Here is a 22865-nt window from a genome sequence, read left to right on the forward strand (position 1 = left end):
TTTGAGATGTAGTACAGTCTGTTCCAGAAGACAGACAGCAGCAACAGCTGCTGCGGTGAAAGTAGTTGTATTTGCTATTGTTACTGCTGAAGGGTAACTTTCATTTCTTGCTACCCGACACGCCGTCTCCTCTTAGTGCTGTGCCTGTCACATGTCGTTTTGTGTTTGTTCATTTGGTCCATTCTTTGCTGTGTAAGTTGATAGGAGCAGCACAGAAGATGTTGCTGCTATTCTTCTAATCCCTATCTATCTCTGCCTATGTAACCAGGTGCACGCTAAATCATAGGATCTCTGCATGTGGTTTTATTGCCATGTAGGTTTAATACTTTGTTACAGATGTAAGGTAAATATTTTAAGTGCAGAATAAGGCATCATTCAAACTGTGTTTTTACATGAATCTATTTATCAGTAGGATGGTAGAATGCATTTAAAAGGGTACTCTACCCCTAGACATCTTATCCCCATCCAAAGGATAGGGGATAAGATGTCTGATCATGGGGGTCCCGCCGCTGGAAACCCTGCGATCTCTCCTGCAGCACCCCGGTTATCTGGTGCACGGAGCGAGCTTCACTCCGTGCCTGATGACTGGCGATGCAGGGGCCGGAGGATCGGGACGTCACACCCTCCCCAAAGTCTATGAGAGGGGACGTGGAAGCCTCATGATCTTCTGGCACTTGCATCTTCAGTCATCAGTCACTGAGCGAAGCTCACTCCGTGCACCAGATGACAGTGGTGCTGCAGGAGAGATTGCGGGGGTTCCCAGCGGCGGGACCCCTGCCATCAGATATCTTATCCCCTATCCTTTGGATAGGAGATAAGATGTCTAAGGCGGAGTACTCCTTTAAGGAATATTTATTGAACGTGAAGTCTAGAGATAAGCGAACTTACAGTAAATTCGATTCGTCACAAACTTCTCGGCTTGGCAGTTGATGGCTTTTCCCGCATAAATTAGTTCAGCTTTCAGGTGCTCCCGTGGGCTGGAAAAGGTGGATACAGTCCTAGGAGACTCTTTTCTAGGACTGTATCCACCTTTTCCAGCCCACCGGAGCACCTGAAAGCTGAACTAATTTATGCAGGATAAGTCATCAACTGCCGAGCCGAGAAGTTCGCGACGAATCAAACTTACTGTAAATTCGCTCATCTCTAGTTAAGTCCAAACAAGAATACCAGTCGGCACTGCCTCTCCTTCATTAAAACGCTTAGAATGGACGTGGACTTAACCAGTGCTCATAAGATCTTGCTCCTGTCGGTGCTCAGTGGTATGAAGTCATAGTTCGCAGTAAATACCTTGTATAGAAAGAAGCCACGGCACTCGATCCGGATGCAATTAAAAGGCTTTATTCCCGCTGGAGGTACAAGGACACTTCAGGAGGGGGAGAAGAGACGTGACTACGTCCGTTTCACAGATCTCTCTGCTTCTACCGGTCCCTACCTTAGGGACCGGTAGAAGCAGAGAGATCTGTGAAACAGACGTAGCCCAGTCTCTTCTCCCCCTCCTGACGTGTCCTTGTACCTCCAGCGGGAATAAAGCCTTTTAATTGCATCCGGATCGAGTGCCGTGGCTTCTTTCTATACAAGGTATTTATTGAACGTGGTGTATACTGTAAATTTGGTGCAACTCCTAGGGCCACTTTTGCTTTACATCTCTTCATGGTTGCCATAGACATGCACCAATATCTTGCACCAGAAAATAAAATCAAAATGATAATGTATTTAGCCATTAACCCCTTAAGGACTCAGCCCATTTTGGCCTTAAGGACTCAGACAATTTAATTTTTACGTTTTAATTTTTTCCTCCTCGCCTTCTAAAAATCATAACTCTTTTATATTTTCATCCACAGACTAGTATGAGGGCTTGTTTTTTGCGCGACCAGTTGTCCTTTGTAATGACATCACTCATTATATCATAAAATGTATGGCGCAACCAAAAAACACTATTTTTGTGGGGAAATTAAAACGAAAAACGCAATTTTGCTAATTTTGGAAGGTTTTGTTTTCACGCCGTACAATTTATGGTAAAAATGACATGTGTTCTTTATTCTGAGGGTCAATACGATTAAAATGATACCCATTATTACATACTTTTATATTATTGTTGCGCTTAAAAAAAATCACAAACTTTTTAACCAAATTAGTACGTTTATAATCCCTTTATTTTGATGACCTATAACTTTTTTATTTTTCCGTATAAGCGGCAGTATGGGGGCTCATTTTTTGCGCCATGATCTGTACTTTTTTTTGATACCACATTTGTATATAAAAAACTTTTAATACATTTTTTATAATTTTTTTTTTATAAAATGTATTAAAAAAGTAGGAATTTTGGACTTTTTTAATTTTTTTTCGTTCACGCCGTTCACCGTACGGGATCATTAACATTTTATTTTAATAGTTCGGACATTTACGCACGCGGCGATACCAAATATGTCTATAAAAAATGTTTTTTACGCTTTTTGGGGGTAAAATAGGAAAAAACGGACGTTTTACTTTTTTATTGGGGGAGGGGATTTTTCACTTTTTTTACTTTTACTTTTACATTTTTTTACATTTTTTTTTACACTTGAATAGTCCCCATAGGGGACTATTCATAGCAATACCATGATTGCTAATACTGATCTGTTCTATGTATAGGACATAGAACAGATCAGTATTATCGGTCATCTCCTGCTCTGGTCTGCTCGATCACAGACCAGAGCAGGAGACGCCGGGAGCCGCACGGAGGAAGGAGAGGGGACCTCCGTGTGGCGTTATGAATGATCGGATCCCCGCAGCAGCGCTGCGGGCGATCCGATCGTTCATTTTAATCGCGAACTCCCGCAGATGCCGGGATCTGTATTGATCCCGGCACCTGAGGGGTTAATGGCGGACGCCCGCGAGATCGCGGGCGTCGGCCATTGCCGACGGGTCCCTGGCTGCGATCAGCAGCCGGGATCAGCCGCGCATGACACGGGCATCGCTCCGATGCCCGCGGTTATGCTTAGGACGTAAATGTACGTCCTGGTGCGTTAAGTACCACCTCACCAGGACGTACATTTACGTCCTGCGTCCTTAAGGGGTTAAATTTTTTTTTTTTTTAAATAAAACCCTGTTCTGACTGCTTAGCCCTGTACAGAGCACGCAACAATGCTGTGTATGTTCTGACAGTTCTGTTGTCAAAATGAAAGTTTTTTTCAGCAGTTTTTGTTATGGTAGCTCTTCTGGGATTAGAATTAGACAGTTGCCTTGGTTGCCGATAAGCCTCTCACCAGTTCATTGGTTGTCCTTTCTAGGACCATTTTTGGGTATGTACTAACCACTGCATGCCAGGAACACCCCACACAACTTGCCTTTTTAAAGATGTTTCTCTCAAAAGCATGCAGTGACAGAGCACTCACCATATGCTGTCATCTTTTTAGAAACATCTTTATTGGAACATTTCTTAAAGTAAAAGCGCAGGGAAGCAGACAGAAGCAGGATTGGGATATTCGGGGACTGACCCATTCTGATCATCAGGCCCACTCTAATTCATGCCGTTAGGGGGAGTGTTCTTATACACCGTTCACATCCCAAAAAATCAAACAACATATGATAGTGCACAACAATTATACCAAAAACAGAGCAGGTGTTTTACAGGAATACACCCATTTGGATAGAGGATAGGTTTTGCTGCGTGATACTTCTAAAATTTTAATTTAAAAAATGCTACACCTAGGTGGGGACCCTTACATTAATTTCTTTCCCTCATACTTTTATTGCTGAATGGGTAGGTGGGGGGAGGCTGCTGTCAGACACCTGGCAGCTGCTTATTTCTCTAACACGAAGTATCGGCAATGGAAACCTAGCCACCCAATTTTAGTCTCCCCTCATAGAGAAGGTGTAAGGGTATGTTCACGCTACAGTGTGTGAACGGAATCTCTGCTCGCTGATTCAGCCTGGCAGCCGGCGGTGGCGGTAGGACCGCGCGGCACTGAGCCATCACCATTGAGGGCTATGCAGTGCTCGCGGACTTCTGCGCAAAGAATGAACGTGTTCATTCTCTGTGCGGAACAATTTCAGCGGCGGAACTGTCTGCCGCTGAAATTCCGCAGTGTGAATGGGTCTCGCGGAGACCCATTCACACTAATGTTAAGTTCACACCGCAGAATTCCGCTCGCGATATTCTGCCCGCGGAATTCCAATGGGAATTCCGTAGTGTGAACATTACCCTTAGGCTAGGTTCAGACTACGGAATTTCCGACTGTCTGCCTGCAACATTTTCTTCGACTATTTTCCGCCTCCAAAGCGTTTTTCAGTTTCATGCGTAATTTTGTCATTTCCGTGAGTAATCCGCCGCTATTCAGCACAGAAATGACGGCACCAAATCCGCCTTCAATTACAAGCAGAAAACATTGGGAGTGCTAAAAGCCAAGTTCAGCCCCTTTTGGACCATGTGATCACATGACCCAAACCAGGTAAGTAAATTTTTTCAATGTGGGCTAGTCCAAGAACCAGTGGGCTGATCATATTTAAATTTCTGACTCAAATCCGTACGGATTTTCCGCATGTAATCCGCTTTCAATCTGCCTACATTCCGCGTTTGAACAAACATCCGCCGGGAAAGGAGAGTCCCATTGAAGTCAATGGGATTCTGCTGCGTAAATCCGTTTGAAGAAAGAGCACCTCCTTTTTTTCATGTGGAAATTTCCTAGCGGAAATTAGACACGCAAATTCCGAGTGAAAAAATCCGAAGTATGAACAGGTGCACGGTAATCCCATTGACTCGCATGTACTTTTTAGTAAGCGGAATTTCGGACGGAAATTTCTGTCGGAAATTCCGTAGTTTGAACCTAGCCTAAAAGAGGTAATTTGCGTAGTGTATCTAATAAATTGACCATTCTGTGTATTTTTGAGTAAAGTCACTTAAAGTGGTAAGATTTACACTTATCCTTTTAGTTACAGTTCTGAAAATTTTAAAGATGTCTGAGTTGAAGGCTATAAATTATTAGTCAAAAGCCGACGCATGAAATGAACCATGTTCTGTATATTGGTCGGCAATATTCACTCAAAAAATAAAGAAAAAACAAATTTACTGTTGGCAACTTACTACTCCATTATACTGTATACTGATGTTGCATAATATCGGGTGGACATTACACGGACATTAAAAGCTTCCATCTGTCAGACTAACATCCTAAGAGGATGGTGTCATAAAGACATCTTTATGGCTTTCTGTTATGGAAAATCATTTCTTCTGGTAACAGATTACCGCAATCCGTTTGACTTCCTGGACATGCAGTACTCGGGATGAGGCTATATTTCTATATTTATTTCTCACCTGAAATTATGTTGTTACAAAGCAGACTATTCTCTATTAGTGGACTTACAGTCAAGTGGATTACAGCTCACCTTCGACTTCTGTACAGCACCCGTGCAACGGACCCACTGGCACCGCCTCCAGCTTCAGATATGTATAGGCAAAACAAGGAAATGTCTGGCAACCTTTATTGGTTAAAAATTTCCATCGGAACAAGTACTGTACAGTAGAAAACTCTGACTCGTTTCGCTCTGGAGAGCTTAGTCCTAGAGTATTAAACATCTCATAAGGTGTCGATGAACCCTGCAGGGAATAAGAACCTCTGCACATACCATTGGTAATATGTTCCCTTACCAGTCCTGAAACGCCTTCTTGTTCCCCCTTCCATCGCTATTTATTTTTGATTGGCAGTCAGCTGGAAGCCGAGCCCTGGCCAGACATTTCTGTACCAATACATGGCAGCAGTTTGGATAACTAGCTATGGTTGGGCTTATGTTTTATAAGAGACATTTATGCACAGAAATGTAGACTGGCTGCGCTGTGTAAAACAGTTTGGTAGGGAAAGGATTGGCAGACTAAAAGGGCAGCCATTTTTAGTTGATGGGAACTGGTGGCTCAGCAGAGCGTTGTCAGTAATCTGGCTTTGTTTCAGCTATGTTTAGTCAGAACATTCATAGCCTCATGTGACAGTCGGTCTCTGTACCAGCAGCACCCACATGTCTTGTATTTAGACAAACTGTAGACATGGCAGCTGGAGAGAAAATGTGACTATCTGGAGGAGAGACAGGAGGGGGAGAGGGGAGACTTACACCACACACAAAATGAGTAAGTAAAACCTTGCTAAGGACATCGGGGATGATGAAGTGCTCCCAAGTTCTGAGGGAAGCCACATCTAAAATGAGACACCAGCTTTTATATAGTCTACAAATGTTTGGTCAGTGTTGCTCCTGTCTGGTAGTAGATGGGCTTTGGATGACTTATAAAATCCCTTTTTTTGTTGCGCACAAGTATCCAGAAGGCAGAGATGGGTAAAGTATGACTTAGCATTGCTCTCCTACCTGCTCATCCACCTTTCCCTCTTCCTCCAGATTTGAGGTTTTGGGCTCAGCCTCCAGTGCATGATCAGGATAGAGAGAGAGAGGGAAGGAGGAGCACAATGCTGCTTCCTGGACAAAATGGATATTATAAGTCATCCAATACCCATCTACTGTGCGTGTTCTATTATCTAACTGATGTTGTAGCTTATTAAATTAGCTGATAGACTCCATTTAAAGGGACACTGGGAGAGACTTATCATATCCTGTGCAGAGAATAAGCTGACCAGTTGCCGATAGCAACCAATCAGATTGCCCTCTTAAAAATGAAAGAAGTGATCTTATTGGCTGCTATGAGCAACTGGTCAGCTTTTTTGCACAGGTTTTGATCTCCCCAACGGACTATCTTATATAATCTATGATAATTATGTATGTTTTTACTGTCAGTGTGTCCTTGTACTTGTGTAATAATTATATGATTGGACATGTAGCCATGGGCGTTGGGTGTATCCAAGGAGCAGCAGTATCTGGTGTATTTGCTGTGGTGTCATATGTGATGGTAACAAATCTCTTCCTCCTCCTCTTCTGTATGCAGTGCTGGTAAGGTTTATAAGCATTAGAGATGAGCGAAGTTACTACGATTCGATTCGTCACGAATTTCTCAGCTCGACAGTTGCTGACTTTAGCCTGCATAAATGAGTCCAGCTTTCAGGTGCTCCGGTGGGCTGGAGACTCTTTCCTAGGACTGTATCCACCTTTTCCAGCCCACCGGTGCACCTGAAAGCTGAACTCATTTATGCAGGATAAGTCATCAACTGCCGAGCTGCGAGGTTCCTGATGAATCGAATTGCTGTAACTTTGTTCATCTCTAATAAGCATCTCAGCTACTTCATATCGGTCCATATATAAAGCTGCTTGTCTGCTACATTTTTCATTGTTTAGTTACCCTATCCTGCAATTCCCTACAGTGTCTGCCCCAAATCATGGATTTCACAAATACTGGACTATGTAATCCTGTACAGTTATCCCCCCTTGTATATTAAACCTAAGGCAGGGTTTTCAGCTTGACTTCTGTTATTAGTAGAAGAATATAATTTTAGTAGAAGAATATAATTATAATTTTTTTAGCCCTTCAGTGGCAACATACAAAAACATAGATTTTATTGACACACACAGGGAGAATTTGTCATTGGTTAAGAGGGAAAAAAAAGAAAAAATTTTTGTACAATTGCTTCATTGCACAAAAAATAGCGACTTCTTCTGCTTTGCCTAAAAATGTGCTTTATTTTATTTATTTTTACTTTTTTTTTTTTAATTATAATAAATAGCACAAGTTCTCCAAGCATGTGATCCAAGCTGTACTAGAAAAAGTTTTATACAGTAATTTTTTTTTTACATAAACAAGCTGCTGAATATTATAAAAGAAAACTGTCCTTTGCCCCTATACAGCCACTATGCCTTATTACCAGTATATTATGCCACTGTAAACTGACATCTGGGGGAGGCTGCTGGTGTCCTACAGCTAAAGGGATGTCATTTGAATTAAGCGCACTTTTTTCTCTTATATAACCATCTGGATTAAATATCGAAGCAAAATCCTGACTTTTTTTATATAAGTGAAAGGACTATTTTACAAGATAGGCAATGATAAACTGGCATTCATTGCATAGGCTTCTTTCTTTCGACATTACACAGTAGATGGAATACGACAGTGGCCCTCATTTACTTAGAAAATCGGGTTGTAAGTCTATCTTGCTTTCTTACCCGATTGCTTTTTCCCCCTGGTATTTATTATTATGTCTCATCCTGTTTGTCGCACTGGGTTTTGTTGGTTTTGGTTTCCAACTCCTCTGAGCTGTCGGGAAAAAATCCGCAACAATTCAACAAATTCGGGTTGGAAACCTTTTATAAATACGTGGGAAAGCTCAGAAATGTCGGGTTACGCCCCTTTTTCGGGTTTGGGAGAATCCACATCGGGTCCGTCGGGAAAAAATGTCGCATTGTGTCGTAGACTGGCGCATGATGTCTGCGACATGTTGCAGACAAAGATGCGCCAAAAAAACCCGACAAAACAAGTCTGGTTTAGAATAGTAAATGAGGGCCAGTGTGTTTGCCATCTGCCAACCTGAGACCTCCTTGTTCTAGTCTGTATGCTTCTACAATGAGATCTTAAATTAGAAAATGTGCAGGTTCTCTTTAATTTCTAATAAATACATTTTTAACTGATTAGACCCTATGTGACATTATATAAATAAAAAGTAAAGGCTCTTTCCTCAACTCCTGTACCACAAATTACAAGCACTGACTTCTTCCTGACTATTGTGACATGTGGCCTGTTGTCGGAAGGTTTTCTCATGAGCCCGTCAGAGTCCTGTCTCTCGCTCCCTAAATCTCAGGCAGCACTTCTGATGGATTTCATTTTGCAATGCATATGATATTCATTGTGAAGTCTTAAAAAGTGAAATCGACCAGTTGTTACATTATATCACTATACGAGGCAACATCTTTTACTTACTCATACATTTCATTTTTTTCCTATAGATGTGTGCAATAGTACTGACCTTCCGGAAGTCGAAATCATCAGTCTGCTGGAAGAGCAGCTGCCTCATTATAAGTTAAGAGCCGACACCATCTATGGGTATGATCACGACGACTGGCTGCAAACACCGCTCATCTCTCCTGATGCCAACATTGACCTGACTACCGAACAGATTGAAGAGACCTTGAAATACTTCCGTAAGTACTTTAATTCAGCACACCTTTTATGTGCCAATATATACCTGAATAATGAGAATAACCAATAATAGTGTATATTGCAGTGCTTTCCATGGTGCTTTACATGTTTAACATTTATCTTTCACATAAACTTAATTTTGTAATGTAGAGAGAAACTCTTTCTCTGCTTTACTTTGATGCTATAGTAGCAGTTCTAGCTTTCCTTTTGTGAACTGTCGAACACTGTATGTACAGAGCTGTAGGTCGTATTCATGCTGGGAATCCCTAACGTTGGGGTGAATGGGTCTTCCATCTTGTTCACACTGCAAAATTTTAGCATGGACAACTCTGCTGCTGACATTGATCTGCGCAAAAAATAAAGCTGTACATTCTTTATATACACCTACAACTGTGCACACGCACAAATATATATATAGATATACTATCGGTGAACACAGTGGTTGAAAGCGGGCACCCATGACCCTATTAGCAGCCATTATTCTGTAGCCGTTCTGCCTCACGCTCTGCTGAACAGGAGCATGCGCATTGCCAACTATGGCGGCCATTTTGGCATAGTCCTGTTCAACACTTCTTCGCCATTTTAGTGGAGCTACCTACTCCCACTTACACAGCAGCAGCTTGTATCATCAAGCCAGCATATACAGAAATTTTCACCTCTGCATCATGTGACATCACGTTCACATGAACGCCGCTTTACTCCGCGGCCATTGGGTTCACGGAGCTAATCCCCCTATAGTTATCAGGTGCATACCCCCACGGTGCTGTTTTTTCATTGGCTACCCTGTCTATATTAGCTTAGCTCCCTCAGTCCCACACCACTCCTGGATAAAGCTTCTCCCGGCGAAACGTGTCGGAGGTTTGGTGTGGAGCTGGGGTGAGTCCTGACCACTGCATGTATCTGTTGCTACACTTGTTTACATCTTACTCTTTCCAGGGTATTGGTTTCAAATCCGCAAACCTACTGCCCTGTTGCACTATTGCACTTTATTCTTATTTATATTCTGCTGGCTTTTGTGTCATTGCAAGCATGGAGCTGCTTAGCCTTTCACCTACTGCACTTTTCCTCATACATGTATGTTTGTGTGTATGTATGTGTGCATGTATATACCTATATATACACACATTTTTCTCTTACTTGTCTATTTACTTCCTTCTGTAGCACCATTACATACATAGTTACATAGTTAGTACGGTTGAAAAAAGACATACGTCCATCAAGTTCAACCAGGGAATTGAAGGGTAGGGGTGTGGCGCGATATTGGGGAAGGGATGGGATTTTATATTTCTTCATAAGCATTAATCTTATTTTGTTCCAGGAATGTATCTAACCCTGTTTTAAAGCTATTAATTGTTCCTGCTGTGACCAGTTCCTGAGGTAGACTGTTCCATAAGTTCACAGTTCTTATGGTAAAGAAGGCGTGTTGCCCCTTTAGACTAAACCTTTTCTTCTCCTGACGGAGGGAGTGCCCCCTCGTCCTTTGGGGTGGTTTGTCCTTTAACAGTTTTTCTCCATATTTTTTGTATGGGCCATTAATATACTTATATACTAAAGACTAAACAATTGTAACTCCTTTAATTGTTGTTCATAGCTAAGATGTTCCATGCCCCATATTAGTTTAGTCGCGCGTCTCTGCACCCTTTCCAGCTCCACAGTGTCCCTTTTATGGACTGGTGCACAAAACTGAACAGCATATTCCAGGTGAGGCCGTACCAATGCTTTATAAAGGGGGAGTATTATGTCCCTGTCCCTTGAGTCCATGCCTCTTTTGATGACAATATCCCGCTGGCCTTGGAAGCAGCAGCCTGACATTACCTTACATACATACAGTGTATCACTTTATCAGGACTTTCATCCCAGTATCCTCGTGTGTGTGATATATATATGTGTGTGTGTGTGTGTATTTTCTCCTCTTTGTGCAATCCCTTACATGTTTTTAATATCTTAAATATACATATTTTTGTGTATATCAATAAAGACTTCCTGATTCATTCTTAACATTACCTTGTCTGGAGGTTTTTGTGCATGAGCACAGTTGTAGGCGTATGTATTGTATTTTTACAAAACCTCCACTATATCAGTTTTTGGAGCCGACATTGGGGAAGGGTTTTATAGGGTCACACTGTACATTCTTTGTGTTGGTTTGTGAGCACTGCATTTCCATCAGTGGTGATTGCACAGGGCCACGCAGACCCCCCCCCCCGGCATCCGCCACTGGTGTGAACATACCCTAAAGCGATTTTGTTTGGGCAAAAAGTACATTTAGGATGTGTTAAGTTCTTTGACAGCAAATGATATTGCCTCCATATAGCCAGCACACCAATAACATTCCATTCCTCTCAAGTTGCATGCAAGGTTTATCTGCTCCACACCGCCACTTAAAAAAAAATCATTTTAGTGCTTACTCTAGATTATAAAATGCAACATAAATCTGACTGAATAATACATTCATCTTTTGGATGTTATTGAAGTAAAAAAATGCAAAATTTGAAAAAGATACATTAGTCATACCAATCTTATAAAATGATGTCCTAGAATATGGAATCACTTTATCTGTGGCTTTCCAGTCTCTGGGACTTCTTGTGATCTTGGGAATGAAGAAGCCATAGCCCTAGTATAGCCATGGTAAAGATGCAGGAACCTAAAGCATGACCATCTTCAAGTACATAGATCCTGCTACAGTTTTCTGCACAGATGGGTGGATGGAAGTGCCAATGTTCACGAAACAAATGTGATTCTCAATGGGGTGGTGCCCCTCTATGACATTCAGATGCTCTATCACAGTGAGAAAAGCCCTATAAAATATTACCACAAGCATAGCTTCCTTTTTTGCAGTAAATTTTAGTCTGTGTTCACATTTGTGCCGGACCATCTATTATAGACTCTCTCATATTTCATGGAAAAAACAATGCTATCTAAACATATACATGTGTGCTGGCTTACGCGTGTGTAGATGTGTTCTCATTGAGGGGAGGGGAGAAAGCCCCTGTCACACTCCTTTAGTGGTGGCTTTTCTCCCCGAAAACAAAAGGATTGAGCAATTGAAAATGAACTGCTCAATCCTTATCACCCCCTACATCTCCTGATGCTTATACACAGTAGGGTCCTATTACATGGAGAGATTATCGTCTGAACAGGCCGATATGGCCCCGTGTAATAGGGCTAGCATCCTGCTGACGAATGAGCAACCTGTTGGCTAATCATGTAGTCCCAAGTTGTAGTCATGCGCCATCTTTATCTCAAGTGTGGCCATTGCAGGGTGATATAGTTGCCGAAGCAACCATACCAAGCTCAGCGAAGTTCTGTTCATGGGTCCCATTCATCTAAAAAGGGCTTGTGCATGAAACTTAGCTGAGGGTGGTACGGTTTCCTTGGCAACTGTAGCGCCTCAGCGTGACGTGTTCCACAATGAAACTTGGGACAATTGTTTTCAAATCAACTGGTGCCAGAAAGTTCAACAGAATTGTAAATTACTTCTATTTAACCCTTCCAGTACTTATCAGCTGCAGTAAGCTCCACGGGAAGTTGTATAGTTCTTTTCTGTCTGACCACAGTGCTCTTTGCGGACACCTCTGTCCATGTCAGGAACTGTCCAGAGCAGGATAGGTTTGCTATGGGGATTTGCTCCTGCTCTGGACAGTTCCTGACATGGACAGAGGTGTCTGCAGAGAACACTGTGGCCATACAGAAAGGATAGAAGCAAGTGTGGGGATCAATGATCCGCGGAAAGCACGGTGCTACAAAAGCGCTCCTTTTCAAGGTGAAGAATAATAGCCATTGGTCCGGTATTTGGTAAAGCAAGAAATTCTTTATTCATGCAGGGATATACAGGGATAGTGCGTTTCGAGGGGCAGAGACCCCCTCTTCGTCAGATCCATTGGATCTGACGAAGTGGGGGTCTCCGCCCCTCGAAACACGTTATCCCTGTATATCCCTGCATGAATAAAGGATTTCTTGCTTTACCAAATACCGGACCAACGGCTATTATTCTTCACCTTGAAAAGGAGCGCTTCTATCTGACCAGACGTCCAGGACTTGTTCCCGTGACGGTGAGGTGCCAGCAGCCCTTTCTGGACTATGCGTCCCCCAGAGATCTGGGACTCTAAGCTGATAATGGTGTTGTGCCTGGGACACAACACGCTCAGGTGAGTGCAACAACTTTTTTACACACCTTTATACGTTTAATCCACAGAATCATGGCACATTAGTGCCCTTCTTTTTTGTTTCTCTTTTTCTATATATATTTGAGTCCATACAGAAAGGAACTATACAACTTCCTCTGCAGTATACACCAGCTGATAAGTACTGGAAGGATTAAGATTTTTATACAGAAGTAATTTACAAATCTGTTTGTAACTTTTTGGCCCCATTTGATAAAAAAATATATATATTTCCACCGGAGTACCCATTTAAGACTCCCATGATATTTTCTTCCAGTTAGCACTGGAGAGTAAACACTTAACTATAATCTTAACCCTGGTGTAGGTTATAAAAATCCGGAGTCCTTTTTATTGTTTCCAAAACTAAGCGTGATTACTGTACACAAAGTCTCTGTATATGTGTGCAGACTATCTGGAGCGGATTATACAGGCGTCAAGTTCACTTTAGTTAAATCCTTGTAGTTTTGTTATCTGCACTTTGCCTGTTGTACATGGTGATGGGAGAGGACTGTAGACTTTGCCCTGGCTCTAGTGAGTAAATTGTATATGGATGTAGTTTATGCTCGTTTTATGCTCTGTGTAGTCTAGTGTTGCTAACCACTGTAGGGTCAGATTTATCTAAATATGCTATCCACTCACAAAATAATATAATAAAAACAGGATCAGGACACGAAGAGCATATCACTACATCTTAGAACATTTTTCACTCTTGCTTTATTTTTTTCAGCCTCATTGACCTAAAAAAGACATTTTAGCAGTGCTGGCCTGAGTATATAGTGTTTCTATTACACCTAAGAGGATGTTTCTTTAAGTGTCTCTCTGTTTTTCTATGTTCTTGCTTTTAGGTAAGTCCTGATTATTTTTGGCTTCCATTACAGACACATCATTAGTGTGAATAAAGGCTTAAGTCACAGGATAAATATAATTTGCTCCAGCTCATATCTAGATCACTCCTTCCAGGCAGCTGATCCTCCCATGCAGGCTGCAATGCGTATTACGTTCCTATAACCTTGAGACTATTAAGGTTCAGATGACGGTTAGGAAAATGTGTCACCCTTCGCTAATATTTTTGTGTAATCCCAATAGTTTAATTGTTGTATCATACATTACACGTGTCCACTGACTAATTGCTTTCTATCCAATCTAGTGAGGACTTGAATTGTTTTAATGGTTACCTAATCACAAGGGATCTTTTTTCTTTTGATATCCAATACTTAGGCATGTGTTGTTAACCCGTATCTATGTGCCTCTACCCTGATCTACTAGAGTGCAAAATGCATATCAAGTGCAAGTTAAGAATTGTTTTAATTTGATGCCACGCCTTATAGATGCGGCATGACTTTAACTAGGACATGGCTGGTGTGATCATGTTGCACTCGTGAATTTCAACTTTATATTTTAAATCTGGATAATAGCTTTCAAAGGGACTCTTTTCGGAGACTAAGAAAAAATGCTTTCTCCTTGAGGGAAGGCACCTACAGCAATTGCCATGTTTTGACCCCTTTAGTTCTAAAAAAAATAAAACATTTTGCACACCTGGCTGTATGAGGGCTAATTTTTTGCGCCATAATCAGTTTTTTTGTATCGGCACCATTTTGGTATTGATCTGACTTTTTAATCGCTTTTTAACTTTTTTTTTCTGGGATATTCTAAAAATTGCAATTCTGTGGTTTGGTATTTTTTTTTACATTTACTTAATTTACCGTATGGGATACACAATGTTATATTTTAATAGTTCGTACAATTACGCAGGCAGCGATACCAAATATGTTTATCTTTATTATGTTTATATGAGAAAAGGGGGTGATTTGAACTTTTAACATGGAAGGGGTTAATGTGTCTTTTAAACTTTTATTAAAACTTTTTTTTTTTTTTTTTTTTACACATTATTAGACTTTTAGGAGGAATCCTTAGATTCCTCATGCAGATCAATAGATTTCTATTGAACTCCATTGATCTGTGTGCTCTGCAATCCATTGATAGAGCCTAGTCCGACTCTATAAATGACAGAGCCACAGGACAGAAGAGTAGATATAAAAGGGTAATAACAGTGTGCGCCATAAAAATTAGAGGCATACCAGATGGTGTTGTGCTCAGGGCACAACACCTCGGAAGACGTGTAGACTCGCAGTGGTAGTTGGAGGTCAGCAGCCACGGTGTCCTTTCCGGATTCCTCAAGGTCAGCTGGATGCAGTGTAATAGAGTACGTGGATCAATTCCTAAAAGAAGGACTTTCCATACAGCGCTTTTGCTCCCAGGAAAGATGAAAGGCAGCCGTCCTCAGTGTAAAACGAAGAACTTTATTTGCAACAATAGTTTTGAGCCCTTCCTTGGCTCTTCGTCAGGCATACTGTCAGATTATCCAAAACACAACACTTAAAAAGCAACTTTTAAAAAGGTTGGGGAGAGAACTTCAACCAGGTTAAAAGGTCACCATACAATAATTAAACATGTAAAATCAATTGAATTAGATTAAAACAGTACATAAGAGCCAATCATTAGTATAATCCATATGGCACCCAAAATAAATGAAATATTACCCAAAGGTGGGAGGGGAGCTATATAATGTAATATGGAGAGAGGCCCACCACCCAGGTGGACTCATAATAGTTTCCACCACTTCGTTGAGTCCTTTCGGGGAGATAGTAGACAGTTTGTACATCCAGAAGACTTCTTTCTTTTTTAGTATTTCAAAATGATTAGCCATATCGCTGGGTATGTGGTCGATTGGCATGACTGAAATGAGATTTTCAGCCCCTGGATGTAAAATGGCACAGTGCCTGGATATGCTGTGAAGCATAAAATTATTCCTTATGTTTTGCCTGTGCTTATTCAGGCTGTTCCGCAGTGGCTGGATGGTCCGTCCCACATATTGTAATCCACAGGTACATTCTAACAAATAGATCACAAAGGAGGACTGGCATGTGAGCCTGTACTTTACATTGAATTTCTCTAGTACTTTACATTTAATTTCTCTTGACTATCACAGCGCCCACTATAAACAGTGGCTGAAGAATGTCCCCTATGGGCAATACGAAAGAGTGCGAAAAAATTGCATGGATGACGGCACCTTCAAGGTTGCATACATCATCAAGGTTGCATACAAAAAATTTAAAGATAAAAGCCAGAAGGAGTGTTTAAAACTGGACAAAACAAAAAGTGTGGACATAGATGCCAATGAGCGACAAAAACTAAATTTTATCACCACGTACTGCAACTTGGCCGCAGAAATTAAAAGGATTCTGGGTAGCCATTGGCACATTTTACAAAATGACGACCTACTCAGTAACAAGTTACCTAGTATGCCACAGGTCACATCCAGAAGAGCACCAACACTTAAAGGGGTATTCCAGGAAAAAACCTTTTTATATATTTATCAACTGGCTCCAGAAAGACAGATTTGTAAATTACTACTTTTAAAAAATCTTAATCCTTTCAGTACTTGAGCTTCTGAAGTTAAGGTTGTTCTTTTCTGTCTAAATCCTCTCTGATGACACCTGTCTCGGGAAACGCCCAGTTTAGAAGAGGTTTGCTATGGGGATTTGCTTCTAAACTGGGGGTTTCCCGAGACAGGTGTCATCAGAGAGGATTTAGACAGAAAAGAACAACCTTAACTTTCTGGAGCCAGTTGATATATGAAAAAAAGTTTTTTTTCCTGGAATACCCCTTTAAGAACATCCTTGCCCCGAGTATTCTTAAACAGCACAAAATTCCCAATACCAATCCTACATTACCACCTGGATCATTTAAATGCAACCATAAAAGATATTTGTGCTGTAAAGAGATAAAAAATGGGACCAGGGAATTCTGCTCCAACCAGACTGGAGAGAAATTCAATGTAAAGTACAGGCTCACATGCCAGTCCTCCTTTGTGATCTATTTGTTAGAATGTACCTGTGGATTACAATATGTGGGACGGACCATCCAGCCACTGCGGAACAGCCTGAATAAGCACAGGCAAAACATAAGGAATAATTTTATGCTTCACAGCATATCCAGGCACTGTGCCATTTTACATTCAGGGGGTGAAAATCTCATTTCAGTCATGCCAATCGACCACATACCCAGCGATATGGCTAATCGTGTTGAAATACTAAAAAAGAAGGAAGTCTTCTGGATGTACAAACTGTCTACTATCTCCCCGAAAGGACTCAACAAAGTGGTGGAAACTATTATATGAGTCAACCTGGGTGGTGGGCCTCTCTCCATATTACATTATATACCTCCCACCCCACCCCCCTTTGGGTAATATTTTATTTATTTTGTGTGACATGTTGATTATTCTCTCCCCAAGCTTTTTAAGTGTTGTGTTTTAGATAATCTGACAGTATGCCTGATGAAGAGCCTAACTATTGCTGCAAATAAAGTTCTTCGTTTTACACTGAGGACGGCTGCCTTGCATTTTTCCTGGGAGGAGAAGCGCTGTATGGAAAGTCCTTCTTTTCTTCTTTTTGGAATTGATCCACGTACTCTATTACAGGACAGCAGAGAACAGAGGTAAGCCCTCTGGCTACCTTTATAGTGGATGCCCCCCCCCCTGGACTCGTCCTTAAAGGGGTACTCCGGTGGAAAACTTTTTTTTTTTTTACATAATCTCATGCCATAAAGTTAAACAGATTTGTTAATTTCTTCTATTCAAAAATCTTAATCCTTCCAGTACTTATTAGCGGCTATATACTACAGACAAAATTCTTTTCTTTTTGGATTTCTTTTCTGTCATGACCAAAGTGCTCTCGGCTCTCTGCTGATACCTCTGTCCATGACAGGAACTGTCCAGAGCAGGAGAAAATCCCCATAGCAAACATATGCTGCTCGGGGCAGTACCTAAAATGGACAGAGGTGTCAGCAGAGAGCACTGTGGTCGTGACAGAAAAGAAGTCCAAAAAGAAAAGAATTTCCTCTTTAGTATATAGCCGCTAATAACTACTGGAAGGATTAAGATTTTTTTAATAGAAGTATTTTACAAATCTGTTTAACTTTCTGGCACCAGTTGATATAAAAAAAAAAAAATATTCCACCGGGGAATTCCAGTCCCCACCACTCGCCGGGCGGGGACCGGACCAGGATGCCTGTTGAAATCATTCAGCAGGCATCCTGTGCAAATGCCCGGGGGGGGGGGTCCTCAGACTGGCAATCTGCGGCAATTCCGGGTCATACAGGTCTCTGGTAACCCGGAAAATGAGACAGCCAAGACAGCCCCGATCCCCCTGAAGGGATAGGAGTGCGGCGGCAGGGGTGGTCTCTAAACCGTGGTCCTCCAAATGTTGCATAACTACAACCCCCAGCATGCACGAACAGCAATCGGCTGTCTCAGCATGCCTGGAGTTATAGTTGTGTGCCTCCAGCAGTTGCATAACTACAAATCTGAGCATGCCCTTTGGCGATCAGTACATGCTGGGAGTTGTAGTTTTGCAACAGCTGGAGAGACACTGGTTGGAAAATACAGCGTTAGGTAACAGAACCTAACTCAAGGTTTTCCAACCAGTGTGCCTCCAGTTTACAGTGAGTTTCCTGCTTCAAGTTTGAGCTGCGGCAATTTTTCGGCCACAGCTCTAACTCCTAGCGGGAAACTCACCGTAAACCCACGCCCGTGTGGTTGTACCCTAAAATCACTACACTACACAAAATAAAGGGTAAAACACTACATATACACACAAGTACACTGTGCCTACCCCTTCCCCCCCAATAAAAATGAAAACATTTATTGTACCGCAGTGTTTCCAAAACGGAGCCTCCAGCTGTTGCAAAACAACAACTCCCAGCATTGCCGGACAGCCACTGACTGTCCAGGCATGCAGGGAGTTTAGCAACAGCAGAGACACCCTGTTTGGTAATCACTGGCGTAGAATATTTTGGCGTATAACGCTTGCATTCGAGTACGTCCCTAATCCCTAATTTAGGCCTCAAATGCGCATGGTGCTCTCTCACTTCGGACCCTGTCGTATTCCAAGGCAACAGTTTAGGGCCACATATGGGGTGTTTCCGTACTCAGGAGAAATTGCGTTACAAATTTTGTGAGGCTTTTCCTCCTTTTCCCTCCGTATGAAAATGGACGTTCCTTGAGGTGTGTTGTTTTCAAAATAGTATGCCGTGTGTTCTTTTAGAATTTTTTTTTTTTTTTGCTGTTTTGGCACCATAGGGGCTTCCTAAATGCGACATGCCCCCCAAAAAAACATTTCAGCAAAATTTGCTTTCCTTTTTACACCTTGTAAAAATGCAAAAAATGGCTCTACAAGAACATACGCGTGAAAAAAAAATGGATTTCGAATTTTGCTGAATTTCACTTTGCTGCTATTCCTGTGAAACACCTGAAGGGTTAACAAACTCTCTGAATGTCATTTTGAATACTTTTAGGGGTGCTCTTTCTATAATGGGGTAATTTATGGGGTATTTATTCACAGAAAGGCCCTTCAAATCCACTTCAAACTTAACTGGTCACTGAAAAATTCAGATTTTGAAAATTTCTGCTATACTTTGAAACCCTTTAATCTCTTCAAAAAGTAAAAACATGTCAACTTTATGATGCCAACATAAAGTAGATATATTGTATATGTGAATTAATATATTATTTATTTGGTGTGTCCATTTTCCTTACAAGCAGAAAGTTTCAAAGTTAGAAAAATGCAAAATTTTCATGAAATTTTGGGATTTTTCACCAAGAAAGGATGCAAGGATAGGGCACCCCCACGATCCCCCCTGCAGTAGCCTTGAGCTAAGTTTTCTCTGACGCTGATGACTGGTGGTGCAGTGGACGGGGCATTGGGACGTCACTGCCTGCCCCCTCGTGATGTCACGTCCGCCCCCCTCAATGGAAGTCTACGTCACGAGGGGGTGGGCCGTAACGTCATGCTGCCCCATCCCCTGCACCACCCATAATCAGCCTCTGAATAAAACTTAGTTCCGGGCTGCTGAGGTACTGGGCTGCTGCAGGGGGGATCGCGGGGTCCCCAGCGGCGGGCCCCCACGATCAGACATCGTATGCCCTATCCTTTGGATAGGGCATAAGATGTATAACAGCAGAGTACCCCTTTAAGGACTCGGGATGCAGGGATAGGGGATAAGATGTCTGATCCCAGCGGCAGACCCCCCGCGATCCATCCTGCTGCAACCCGGAGCTAAGTTTTCTCCGGGGCTGATGACTGGTGGTTCAGTCAAGAGGGCGTTATGCCCCTTCCATAGACTTACATTGAGGGGGGCAGACGTGACGTCACAATGCTCCGTCCCCTGCACCGCCTATCATCAGCCGCGGAGAAAACTTAGCTCCGGGTGCTGCAGGGGGGTCGTGGGGGTCCCCAGCGGCGGGCCCCCCGCGATAAGACATCTTATCCCCTATCCTTTGATTAGGGGATAAGAGGTCTAACAGCGGAGTACCCCTTTAAGGGGAAGTTATCTGATAATCCAGCACTTTGCTATCCTAGTGCTTTCACAGCTGCTGTTGCGCACACTTACTGAGAGCCTAATTCACTCACTATTGTCACAGCACAAAGTATTGTATGAGGAGTCGATTCTGTTTTTTTATTGTGTAGGATCATTTTATTGTAATTGACCTTCAGTTGGAAGGAAACCATTGTTGCCTATTGATACAAGTGTGTAAATAAGTCTCTGTACTTAGGAGTTAGATTAGTTGTGCAGCCACAAGGTGAACATGACTTTGACTAGCAGAATTGAGTGCTGCTGGCGCAGTGCCTTGTGTGTAGTACAGTAGACTAGTTGGCACCATAATGGTGGTTTAGACGTCGCACAAGAGATCTGAAACCCACCAAGGACCAGAGACAATTGGTGAGAGCTATTTTGTTTCTTCTTTTTTCCTTCCCCTGTAGTTGCTTATTGTGTGGGAAATAGTTTACAAACATTTCCTCATATATTATTATATCAATTATTATATCATCTGTGCAATATCAAGGAAATCTGGAAAATATGGACATCTTGGGGACTGGAAAAACCCTTATTTAGTAGACCTGGGATTTTTTATCTTTATTCTGCTTAGTTACTTATAAGGTTGTATTCACATGATGCTCCTGATGTGACCTATGCCCAATAGCTAATTCCACGCTGATTTTGAGGGGGTTTCTTCAGAGAGTTTTTGTCTATGTGGATGTAACCTTCATTTATTTTACATTTTTATACAATTAAGCCTTTCAGTAAACACTAGAGGAAGATGTCTAGAGACAAGGTGTCCAGCTTTATAGTTGTGTCAGAAACTGAGAAGGTCTTGAGTGGTACAAAGAAGGTTAGTATGTAAGCCCGGAGACCATCCCTGAATTTTTATCTTGGGAAAGAAAGCTTCTTATTGACCTTACTGACATTGCCTTTTTGAATGGACAAAAAATGATATCCAGGGTTTGACAGTAGCTTGCTTAAAGAGAAGGTGTCATCAGAAAATGACCTATTGCATAATTCATGGTTTATTTTAACCATCATTTTAAGACTGCCGGGGCCCGGTTTAGGAGATCGCAGGTGGGGGGGGGGGGGGGACCTCCCGAGATCTAGAACTTATCCCTTATCCTTTGGATAGGGGATAAGTTCTATTTCACTGCACTACTCCTTTAACCTGTCATTTTACTTAGTAGGGGGTCATAAGAGCAGATTATTAATCTATACTTATTTAGAAATATTAGTGAGATTGACAATGTATATAGATGTCTACAGTTGTGGCCAAAAGTTTTGAGACTGTCCCAAATTTTGGCTTTCACAAAGTTTGCAGCTTTAAGTGCTTTTATTAGTGAGAATTTTTTTATGGTATACTGAAGTACAGTATACAGCATACATTTTAATGGGCACTGTTATAACTTGCACCATGTTCTTCAAAATGTTATAGGCACTTTTGAGCTTCATAACAAGGGGGGGGGGGGATACAAGAAAATGAGTGTTGCTTTGGTGAAAAGGGGTGTGCCATAAATTCAGCCTAAGGGTACGTTCACACGGACAAATCTGCAGCGTATTTTACGCTGCAGATCCGCTGATGATAGACCCCTACATTGTGCTTTCAGCTGTGCCTGCTCGTAGCAGCAGTCCGCTGCTACGAGCAGTCGCACGCGCATGTGCAGTATATTCGTACCCATTGCGGCTGCTCTTTTCCTAGCTTAGGGAGCAGGGGGGAGCGGCTGCGATGTGTGCAAGTACACTGCGCATGAGCGCCGCAACTCGCACATCACAGTGTGTCTGCTCTTAGCGGCAGATTGTCGCTATGAGCAGGCACAGCTGGAGGCACAATGTAGGGGTCCATCATCGGCGTATCCACAGTGTAATATATCCTGCAGATATATCCATGTGAATGTACCCTAAGGGGCTATTCACACGTACAGAATCCTGCGCAGGATTTGTAGCTGCAGATTTGAAGATGTGTTCAGTCATTTAGTGTATATTGAAATCTGCAGCAGAAAATCCTGCGCATCAAATCTGCGCAGGATACTGTACATGTGACCCTAAACATTCGTATTTTTGTAGCAGATTTACCATCCGTTAACTTCAGAAAATCTGCAGTAAAATCTGCACATGTGAAGGTACCCTTACACTGTTAAAGAATTAGACCGTTTTCTATTTAACAACCCCAGTGTGTGTCCTGATATTTAGTGTAACTAGTGGGTTTCCATAGGGTTGTTTTTGTTGGCTTTTTGACTATATGCTCTCATTATGCAGCCCCGACCAATAATCGTGTTATACTT

At 42.0% G+C, this 22865-nt stretch overlaps 1 protein-coding gene across 4 annotated transcripts in view; it reads left to right on the forward strand.

The window, feature by feature from the left end:
• TRAK1 (trafficking kinesin protein 1) overlaps positions 1-22865 on the forward strand; it is a 138259-nt gene that overhangs the window by 15115 nt on the left and 100279 nt on the right. For all 4 annotated transcript variants that reach the window (XM_056520611.1, XM_056520613.1, XM_056520614.1 and 1 more), the window contains exon 2: positions 8848-9042. The gene's annotated coding sequence lies outside the window, so the exon portion shown is untranslated. The remainder of the gene's footprint in view (positions 1-8847; positions 9043-22865) is intronic.

This window comes from Hyla sarda, chromosome 5 (assembly GCF_029499605.1).
Source record: "Hyla sarda isolate aHylSar1 chromosome 5, aHylSar1.hap1, whole genome shotgun sequence".
NCBI lineage: Eukaryota > Metazoa > Chordata > Amphibia > Anura > Hylidae > Hyla > Hyla sarda.